Below are 12,373 nucleotides of genomic sequence, written 5' to 3'. Positions count from 1 at the left end.
TATCTCACTTGATGTGAATCTTCCCCACTTGCTATCGCCCAAAGTGTGAATCTTACCCTCTCGCTATCGCACATGGTGTGAATTTTACCCAGTCGCTATCGCACTTAGTGTGAATCTTACCCACTTGCTATCACACTTAGTGTGAATCTTCTCCCCTGCTAAAGCATTTAGTGTGAATCTTACCCAATCGCTAGCGCTCTTAGTGTGAATCTTACCCACTCGCTATCGCTCTTAGTGTGAATCTTACCCACTCGCTATCGCACTTAGTGTGAATCTTTCCCACTCGCTATCTGCACTTGGTGTGAATCTTCCCCACTCGCTATCGCCCTTAGTGTGAATCTTACCCACTCACTATCGCACTTAGTGTGAATGTTACCCAGTCGCTATCACACTTAGTGTGAATCTTAGCCAGTCACTATCACACTCAGTGTGAATCTTACCCACTCGTTATCACACTTAGTGTGAATCTTACCCAGTCGCTATCGCTCTTAGTGTGAAATTTACCCACTCGCTATCACGCTTAGTGTCAATCTTTCCCACTCGCTATCGCACTTAGTGTGAAACTTACCCACTTGCTATCGCACTTAGTGTGAATCTTAACCCACCTCTATCGTACTTAGTGTGAATCTTACCCAGTCGCTATCACACTTAGTTTGAATCTTAGCCAGTCACTATCACACTCAGTGTGAATCTTACCCACTTGCTATCACCCTTAGTGTGAATCTACCACCTTCTAACGCACTGAGTGTGAATCTTACCCACTCGCTACCGCTCTTAGTCTGAATCTTACCCTCTCGCTATTGCACTTAGCTGCATCTTACCCACTCGCTATCACAGTTTGTGTGAATCTTATCCACTCGCTATCACGCTTAGTGCGAATCATACCCACTTGCTATCGCATTTAGTCTGAATCTTACCCACTCGCTACCGCACTTAGTGTGAATCTTACCCACTCGCAATCGCACTTAGTGTGAATCATACACACTTGCTATCGCACTTAGTGTGAATCTTACCCAGCCTCTATCGCACTTAGTGTGAATCTTAGCCAGTCGCTATCACACTTAGTGTGAATCTTAGCCAGTCACCATCGCACGTAGTGTGAATCTTACCCACTTGCTATCACACTTAATGTTAATCTTACCCACTTGCTATCACACTTAGTGTGAATCTACCACCTTCTAACGCACTGAGTGTGAATGTTACCCTATCGCTACCGCTCTTAGTGTGAATCTTACCCACTCGCTATCGCACTTAGCATGAATCTTACCCACTCGCTATCGCACTTAGTGTGAATCTTTCCCTCTCGCTATCACATTTTTTGTGACTCTTACCCACTCGCTATCACGCTTAGTGCAAATGGTACCCACTTGCTATTGCACTTAGTGTGAATCTTACCCACTCACTATCGCACTTAGTGTGAATCTTCTCCCCTGCTTTAGCACTGTGTGTGAATCTTACCCACTCACTATCGCACCTAGTGTGAATCTCAGCAACTCGTTATCACATTTAGTGTGAATCTTAATCTAACTGCTACCGCACTTAGTGTGAATCTTACCTATGCGCTATCGTACTTAGTGTGAGTCTTACCCACTTGCTATCGCACTTAGTGTGAATCTTATCCACCCGCTATCGTACTTAGTGTGAATATTACCCAATCGCTACCGCGCTTTGTGTGAATCTTACCCACTCGCTATTGCACTTAGTGTGAATCGTACCCACTCGCTATCGCACTTAGTGTGAATCTTATCCACTCGCTATTGCACTTAGTGTCAATCTTAGGCTTAGGCTACTGCACTTAGTGTGACTCTTACCCACGCGCTATTGTACTTAATGTGAGTCTTACCCACTTGCTATCGCACTTAGTGTGAATCTTATCCACCCGCTATCGCACTTAGTGTGAATCTTACCCACTCGCTATCTCGCTTAGTGTGAATCTTACCCACTCGCTACCACTCTTAGTGTGAATCTTACCCACTTGCTATCGCACTTAGCGTGAATCTTAGTCACTCGCTACCACTCTTAGTGTGAATCTTACCAACTCGCTATCGCACTTAGTGTGAATCTTTCACACTTGCTTTTGCACTTAGTGTGAATCTTACGCACTCGCTATCACACTTAGTGTGAATCTTACCCATTCGTTATCACACTTAGTGTGAATCTTACCCACTCGTTATCACACTTAGTGTGAATCTTACCCACTCGCTCTCACACTTAGTATGTTTCTTTCCCACTCGCTATCGCTCTTAGTGTGAAATTTACCCACTCGCTATCACGCTTAGTGTGAATCTTACCCACTTGCTATCGCACTTAGTGTGAATCTTACCCAGCCTCTATCACACTTAGTGTGAATCCTAGCCAGTCACTATCGCACTTACTGTGAATCTTACCCACTTGCTATCACATTTGTGTGAATCTGCCACCTTCTAACACACTGAGTGTGAATCTTACCCACTCGCTACCGCTCTTTGTCTGAATCTTACCCACTCGCTATCGCACTTAGCTGAATCTTACCCACTTGCTATCGCACTTAGTGTGAATCTTACCCACTCGCTATCACAGTTTGTGTGAATCTTATCCACTCGCTATCACGCTTAGTGCGAATCATACCCACTTGCTATCTTACTTAGTGTGAATCTTACCCACTCGCTACCGCACTTAGTGTGAATCTTACCCACTCGCTATCTCGCTTAGTGTGAATCTTACCCACTCGCTACCACTCTTAGTGTGAATCTTACCCACTTGCTATCGCACTTAGCGTGAATCTTAGTCACTCGCTACCACTCTTAGTGTGAATCTTACCAACTCGCTATCGCACTTAGTGTGAATCTTTCACACTTGCTTTTGCACTTAGTGTGAATCTTACGCACTCGCTATCACACTTAGTGTGAATCTTACCCATTCGTTATCACACTTAGTGTGAATCTTACCCACTCGTTATCACACTTAGTGTGAATCTTACCCACTCGCTCTCACACTTAGTATGTTTCTTTCCCACTCGCTATCGCTCTTAGTGTGAAATTTACCCACTCGCTATCACGCTTAGTGTGAATCTTACCCACTTGCTATCGCACTTAGTGTGAATCTTACCCAGCCTCTATCACACTTAGTGTGAATCCTAGCCAGTCACTATCGCACTTACTGTGAATCTTACCCACTTGCTATCACATTTGTGTGAATCTGCCACCTTCTAACACACTGAGTGTGAATCTTACCCACTCGCTACCGCTCTTTGTCTGAATCTTACCCACTCGCTATCGCACTTAGCTGAATCTTACCCACTTGCTATCGCACTTAGTGTGAATCTTACCCACTCGCTATCACAGTTTGTGTGAATCTTATCCACTCGCTATCACGCTTAGTGCGAATCATACCCACTTGCTATCTTACTTAGTGTGAATCTTACCCACTCGCTACCGCACTTAGTGTGAATCTTACCCACTCGCTATCTCGCTTAGTGTGAATCTTACCCACTCGCTACCACTCTTAGTGTGAATCTTACCCACTTGCTATCGCACTTAGCGTGAATCTTAGTCACTCGCTACCACTCTTAGTGTGAATCTTACCAACTCGCTATCGCACTTAGTGTGAATCTTTCACACTTGCTTTTGCACTTAGTGTGAATCTTACGCACTCGCTATCACACTTAGTGTGAATCTTACCCATTCGTTATCACACTTAGTGTGAATCTTACCCACTCGTTATCACACTTAGTGTGAATCTTACCCACTCGCTCTCACACTTAGTATGTTTCTTTCCCACTCGCTATCGCTCTTAGTGTGAAATTTACCCACTCGCTATCACGCTTAGTGTGAATCTTACCCACTTGCTATCGCACTTAGTGTGAATCTTACCCAGCCTCTATCACACTTAGTGTGAATCCTAGCCAGTCACTATCGCACTTACTGTGAATCTTACCCACTTGCTATCACATTTGTGTGAATCTGCCACCTTCTAACACACTGAGTGTGAATCTTACCCACTCGCTACCGCTCTTTGTCTGAATCTTACCCACTCGCTATCGCACTTAGCTGAATCTTACCCACTTGCTATCGCACTTAGTGTGAATCTTACCCACTCGCTATCACAGTTTGTGTGAATCTTATCCACTCGCTATCACGCTTAGTGCGAATCATACCCACTTGCTATCTTACTTAGTGTGAATCTTACCCACTCGCTACCGCACTTAGTGTGAATCTTACCCACTCGCAATCGCACTTTGTGTGAATCGTACCCACATGCTATCACACTTAGCGTGAATCTTACCCAGCTGCTATTGCAATTAGTGTGAATCTTACCCAGCCTTTATTGCACTTATTGTAAATCTTACCCAATCGCTATCACACTTATTGTGAATCTTACGCACTCTCTATCGCACTTAGTGTGAATCTTACCCACTCGTTATCACACTTAGTGTGAATCTTACCCACTCGTTATCACACTTAGTATGAATCTTACACAGTCACTATCACACTTAGTGTGAATCTTACCCATTCGTTATCAGACTTAGTGTGAATCTTACCCACTCGTTATCACACTTAGTGTGAATCTTACCCACTCGCTCTCACACTTAGTATGTTTCTTTTCCACTCGCTATCGCTCTTAGTGTGAAATTTACCCACTCGCTATCACGCTTAGTGTCAATCTTTCCCACTCGCTATCGCACTTAGTGTGAAACTTACCCACTTGCTATTGCACTTAGTGTGAATCTTACCCAGCCTCTATCGCACTTAGTGTGAATCTTACCCAGTCGCTATCACACTTAGTGTGAATCTTACCCACTCGTTCTCACACTTAGTGTGAATCTTACACACTTGCTTTCGCACTTAGTGTGAATATTACACATTCGTTATCACACTTAGTGTGAATCCTACCCACTCGTTATCACACTTAGTGTGAAGCTCACCCACTCGCTATCACACTTTGTGTGAAACTTGCACACTCGCTATCGCACTTAGTGTGAATCTTACACACTTGCTATCACTCTTAGTGTGAGTCTTACCCACTCGCTATCTCACTTGATGTGAATCTTCCCCACTTGCTATCGCCCATAGTGTGTATCTTACCCGCTCGCTATAGCACATGGTGTGAATTTTACCCAGTCGCTATCGCACTTGGTGTGAATCTTACCCACTTGCTATCATACTTAGTGTGAATCTTCTCCCCTGCTAAAGCGTTTAGTGTGAATCTTACCCAATCGCTAGCGCTCTTAGTGTGAATCTTACCCACTCGCTATCGCTCTTAGTGTGAATCTTACCCACTCGCTATCGCACTTAGTGTGAATCTTTCCCACTCGCTAACTGCACTTGGTGTGAATCTTCCCCACTCGCTATCGCACTTAGTGTGAATCTTACCCACTCACTATCGCACTTAGTGTGAATGTTACCCACTCGTTATCACACTTAGTGTGAATCTTACCCAGTCGCTATCACACTTAGTGTGAATCTTAGCCAGTCACTATCACACTCAGTGTGAATCTTACCCACTCGTTATCACACTTAGTGTGAATCTTACCCAGTCGCTATCGCACTTAGTGTGAATCTTACCCATTCGTCATCACACTTAGTGTGAACCTTACCCACTCTTTATCACACTTAGTGTGAATCGTACCCACTCGCTCTCACACTTAGTATGAATCTTTCCCACTCGCTATCGCTCTTAGTGTGAAATTTACCCACTCGCTATCACGCTTAGTGTCAATCTTTCCCACTCGCTATCGCACTTAGTGTGAAACTTACCCACTTGCTATCGCACTTAGTGTGAATCTTAACCCACCTCTATCGCACTTAGTGTGAATCTTACCCAGTCGCTATCACACTTAGTGTGAATCTTAGCCAGTCACTATCACACTCAGTGTGAATCTTACCCACTTGCTATCACCCTTAGTGTGAATCTACCACCTTCTAACGCACTGAGTGTGAATCTTACCCACTCGCTACCGCTCTTAGTCTGAATCTTACCCTCTCGCTATTGCACTTAGCTGCATCTTACCCACTCGCTATCACAGTTTGTGTGAATCTTATCCACTCGCTATCACGCTTAGTGCGAATCATACCCACTTGCTATCGCACTTAGTCTGAATCTTACCCACTCGCTACCGCACTTAGTGTGAATCTTACCCACTCGCAATCGCACTTAGTGTGAATCATACCCACTTGCTATCGCACTTAGTGTGAATCTTACCCAGCCTCTATCGCACTTAGTGTGAATCTTAGCCAGTCGCTATCACACTTAGTGTGAATCTTACCCACTCGCTATCGCACTTAGTGTGAATCTTACCCACTCGCTATCACACTTAGTATCAATCTTACCCACTCGCTATTGCACTTAGTGTGTATCTTACACAGTCGCTATCATGCTTTGTGTGAATCTTAGCCACTCGCTATCGCACTTAGCGTGAATCTAAGCCATTCGCTAACGGTCTTATTGTGAATCTCAGCAACTCGTTATCACACTTAATGTGAACCTTACCCACTCGCTACCACCCCTAGTGTGAATCGTACCCACTCATGATAACACTTAGTGTGAATCTTAATCTAACTGCTACCGCACTTAGTGTGAATCTTACACACCCGCTATCGCACTTAGTGTGAATCTTATCCACCGGCAATCGCACTTAGCGTGAATCTTACCAACTCGCTACCACGCTTTGTGTGAATCTTACCCTCTCGCTATCATGCTTAGTGTGAATCTTACCCACTCGCTATCGCACTGAGTTTGAATGTTACCCACTCGCTATCACACTTAGGGTGAATCTTACCCACTCGCTATTGCCCTTAGTGTGAATCTTAACCACTCGCTATCGCACTTAGTGTGAATCTTACCCACTCGCTACCACTCTTAGTGTGAATCTTACCCACTTGCTATCGCACTTAGCGTGAATCTTAGCCACTCGCTACCACTCTTAGTGTGAATCTTACCCACTCGCTATCGCACTTAGTGCGAATCTTACCCACTCGCTTTTAGACTTAGTGTGAATCTTGCACGCTCGCTATCGCACTTAGTGTGAATCTTATCCACTCGTTATCACACTTAGTGTGAATCTTACCCACTCGTTATCACACTTAGTGTGAATCTTACCCAGTCGCTATCGCACTTAGTGTGAATCTTACCCATTCGTCATCACACTTAGTGTGAATCTTACCCACTCTTTATCACACTTAGTGTGAATCGTACCCACTCGCTTTCACACTTAGTATGAATCTTTCCCACTCGCTATCGCTCTTAGTGTGAAATTTACCCACTCGCTATCACGCTTAGTGTCAATCTTTCCCACTCGCTATCGCACTTAGTGTGAAACTTACCCACTTGCTATCGCACTTAGTGTGAATCTTAACCCGCCTCTATCGCACTTAGTGTGAATCTTACCCAGTCGCTATCACACTTAGTGTGAATCCTAGCCAGTCACTATCACACTCAGTGTGAATCCTACCCACTTGCTATCACCCTTAGTGTGAATCTACCACCTTCTAACGCACTGAGTGTGAATCTTACCCACTCGCTACCGCTCTTAGTCTGAATCTTACCCTCTCGCTATTGCACTTAGCTGCATCTTACCCACTCGCTATCACAGTTTGTGTGAATCTTATCCACTCGCTATCACGCTTAGTGCGAATCATACCCACTTGCTATCGCACTTAGTCTGAATCTTACCCACTCGCTACCGCACTTATTGTGAATCTTACCCACTCGCAATCGCACTTAGTGTGAATCATACCCACTTGCTATCGCACTTAGTGTGAATCTTACCCAGCCTCTATCGCACTTAGTGTGAATCTTAGCCAGTCGCTATCACACTTAGTGTGAATCTTAGCCAGTCACCATCGCAGGTAGTGTGAATCTTACCCACTTGCTATCACACTTAATGTTAATCTTACCCACTTGCTATCACACTTAGTGTGAATCTACCACCTTCTAACGCACTGAGTGTGAATGTTACCCTATCGCTACCGCTCTTAGTGTGAATCTTACCCACTCGCTATCGCACTTAGCATGAATCTTACCCACTCGCTATCGCACTTAGTGTGAATCTTACCCACTCGCTATCACATTTTTTGTGACTCTTACCCACTCGCTATCACGCTTAGTGCGAATGGTACCCACTTGCTATTGCACTTAGTGTGAATCTTACCCACTCACTATCGCACTTAGTGTGAATCTTACCCACTCGCTATTGCACTTAGTGTGAATTTTACCCACTTGCTATCACACTTAGTGTGAATCTTCTCCCCTGCTTTAGCACTGTGTGTGAATCTTACCCACTCACTATCGCACCTAGTGTGAATCTCAGCAACTCGTTATCACATTTAGTGTGAATCTTAATCTAACTGCTACCGCACTTAGTGTGAATCTTACCTATGCGCTATCGTACTTAGTGTGAGTCTTACCCACTTGCTATCGCACTTAGTGTGAAACTTATCCACCCGCTATCGCACTTAGTGTGAATATTACCCAATCGCTACCCCGCTTTCTGTGAATCTTACCCACTCGCTATTGCACTTAGTGTGAATCGTACCCACTCGCTATCGCACTTAGTGTGAATCTTATCCACTCGCTATTGCACTTAGTGTCAATCTTAGGCTTATGCTACTGCACTTAGTGTGAATCTTACCCAAGCGCTATCGTACTTAGTGTGAGTCTTACCCACTTGCTTTCGCACTTAGTGTGAATCTTATCCACCCGCTATCGCACTTAGTGTGAATCTTACCCACTCGCTATCTCGCTTAGTGTGAATCTTACCCACTCGCTACCACTCTTAGTGTGAATCTTACCCACTTGCTATCGCACTTAGCGTGAATCTTAGCCACTCGCTACCACTCTTAGTGTGAATCTTACCAACTCGCTATCGCACTTAGTGCGAATCTTACACACTTGCTTTTGCACTTAGTGTGAATCTTACGCACTCGTTATCACACTTAGTGTGAATCTTACCCAGTCGCTATCACACTTAGTGTGAATCTTACCCACTCGTTCTCACACTTAGTGTGAATCTTACACACTTGCTATCGCACTTAGTGTGAATATTACACATTCGTTATCACACTTAGTGTGAATCCAACCCACTCGTTATCACACTTAGTGTGAAGCTCACCCACTCGCTATCACCCTTTGTGTGAAACTTGCACACTCGCTATCGCACTTAGTGTGAATCTTACACACTTGCTATCACTCTTAGTGTGAGTCTTACCCACTCACTATCTCACTTGATGTGAATCTTCCCCACTTGCTATCGCCCAAAGTGTGAATCTTACCCTCTCGCTATCGCACATGGTGTGAATTTTACCCAGTCGCTATCGCACTTAGTGTGAATCTTACCCACTTGCTATCACACTTAGTGTGAATCTTCTCCCCTGCTAAAGCATTTAGTGTGAATCTTACCCAATCGCTAGCGCTCTTAGTGTGAATCTTACCCACTCGCTATCGCTCTTAGTGTGAATCTTACCCACTCGCTATCGCACTTAGTGTGAATCTTTCCCACTCGCTATCTGCACTTGGTGTGAATCTTCCCCACTCGCTATCGCCCTTAGTGTGAATCTTACCCACTCACTATCGCACTTAGTGTGAATGTTACCCAGTCGCTATCACACTTAGTGTGAATCTTAGCCAGTCACTATCACACTCAGTGTGAATCTTACCCACTCGTTATCACACTTAGTGTGAATCTTACCCAGTCGCTATCGCTCTTAGTGTGAAATTTACCCACTCGCTATCACGCTTAGTGTCAATCTTTCCCACTCGCTATCGCACTTAGTGTGAAACTTACCCACTTGCTATCGCACTTAGTGTGAATCTTAACCCACCTCTATCGTACTTAGTGTGAATCTTACCCAGTCGCTATCACACTTAGTTTGAATCTTAGCCAGTCACTATCACACTCAGTGTGAATCTTACCCACTTGCTATCACCCTTAGTGTGAATCTACCACCTTCTAACGCACTGAGTGTGAATCTTACCCACTCGCTACCGCTCTTAGTCTGAATCTTACCCTCTCGCTATTGCACTTAGCTGCATCTTACCCACTCGCTATCACAGTTTGTGTGAATCTTATCCACTCGCTATCACGCTTAGTGCGAATCATACCCACTTGCTATCGCATTTAGTCTGAATCTTACCCACTCGCTACCGCACTTAGTGTGAATCTTACCCACTCGCAATCGCACTTAGTGTGAATCATACACACTTGCTATCGCACTTATTGTGAATCTTACCCAGCCTCTATCGCACTTAGTGTGAATCTTAGCCAGTCGCTATCACACTTAGTGTGAATCTTAGCCAGTCACCATCGCACGTAGTGTGAATCTTACCCACTTGCTATCACACTTAATGTTAATCTTACCCACTTGCTATCACACTTAGTGTGAATCTACCACCTTCTAACGCACTGAGTGTGAATGTTACCCTATCGCTACCGCTCTTAGTGTGAATCTTACCCACTCGCTATCGCACTTAGCATGAATCTTACCCACTCGCTATCGCACTTAGTGTGAATCTTTCCCTCTCGCTATCACATTTTTTGTGACTCTTACCCACTCGCTATCACGCTTAGTGCAAATGGTACCCACTTGCTATTGCACTTAGTGTGAATCTTACCCACTCACTATCGCACTTAGTGTGAATCTTCTCCCCTGCTTTAGCACTGTGTGTGAATCTTACCCACTCACTATCGCACCTAGTGTGAATCTCAGCAACTCGTTATCACATTTAGTGTGAATCTTAATCTAACTGCTACCGCACTTAGTGTGAATCTTACCTATGCGCTATCGTACTTAGTGTGAGTCTTACCCACTTGCTATCGCACTTAGTGTGAATCTTATCCACCCGCTATCGTACTTAGTGTGAATATTACCCAATCGCTACCGCGCTTTGTGTGAATCTTACCCACTCGCTATTGCACTTAGTGTGAATCGTACCCACTCGCTATCGCACTTAGTGTGAATCTTATCCACTCGCTATTGCACTTAGTGTCAATCTTAGGCTTAGGCTACTGCACTTAGTGTGACTCTTACCCACGCGCTATTGTACTTAATGTGAGTCTTACCCACTTGCTATCGCACTTAGTGTGAATCTTATCCACCCGCTATCGCACTTAGTGTGAATCTTACCCACTCGCTATCTCGCTTAGTGTGAATCTTACCCACTCGCTACCACTCTTAGTGTGAATCTTACCCACTTGCTATCGCACTTAGCGTGAATCTTAGTCACTCGCTACCACTCTTAGTGTGAATCTTACCAACTCGCTATCGCACTTAGTGTGAATCTTTCACACTTGCTTTTGCACTTAGTGTGAATCTTACGCACTCGCTATCACACTTAGTGTGAATCTTACCCATTCGTTATCACACTTAGTGTGAATCTTACCCACTCGTTATCACACTTAGTGTGAATCTTACCCACTCGCTCTCACACTTAGTATGTTTCTTTCCCACTCGCTATCGCTCTTAGTGTGAAATTTACCCACTCGCTATCACGCTTAGTGTGAATCTTACCCACTTGCTATCGCACTTAGTGTGAATCTTACCCAGCCTCTATCACACTTAGTGTGAATCCTAGCCAGTCACTATCGCACTTACTGTGAATCTTACCCACTTGCTATCACATTTGTGTGAATCTGCCACCTTCTAACACACTGAGTGTGAATCTTACCCACTCGCTACCGCTCTTTGTCTGAATCTTACCCACTCGCTATCGCACTTAGCTGAATCTTACCCACTTGCTATCGCACTTAGTGTGAATCTTACCCACTCGCTATCACAGTTTGTGTGAATCTTATCCACTCGCTATCACGCTTAGTGCGAATCATACCCACTTGCTATCTTACTTAGTGTGAATCTTACCCACTCGCTACCGCACTTAGTGTGAATCTTACCCACTCGCTATCTCGCTTAGTGTGAATCTTACCCACTCGCTACCACTCTTAGTGTGAATCTTACCCACTTGCTATCGCACTTAGCGTGAATCTTAGTCACTCGCTACCACTCTTAGTGTGAATCTTACCAACTCGCTATCGCACTTAGTGTGAATCTTTCACACTTGCTTTTGCACTTAGTGTGAATCTTACGCACTCGCTATCACACTTAGTGTGAATCTTACCCATTCGTTATCACACTTAGTGTGAATCTTACCCACTCGTTATCACACTTAGTGTGAATCTTACCCACTCGCTCTCACACTTAGTATGTTTCTTTCCCACTCGCTATCGCTCTTAGTGTGAAATTTACCCACTCGCTATCACGCTTAGTGTGAATCTTACCCACTTGCTATCGCACTTAGTGTGAATCTTACCCAGCCTCTATCACACTTAGTGTGAATCCTAGCCAGTCACTATCGCACTTACTGTGAATCTTACCCACTTGCTATCACATTTGTGTGAATCTGC

The sequence above is a fragment of the Carcharodon carcharias genome, chromosome 22 (assembly GCF_017639515.1).
Source record: "Carcharodon carcharias isolate sCarCar2 chromosome 22, sCarCar2.pri, whole genome shotgun sequence".
In the NCBI taxonomy this organism is placed as follows: domain Eukaryota; kingdom Metazoa; phylum Chordata; class Chondrichthyes; order Lamniformes; family Lamnidae; genus Carcharodon; species Carcharodon carcharias.
This window is presented reverse-complemented; position numbering follows the sequence as displayed.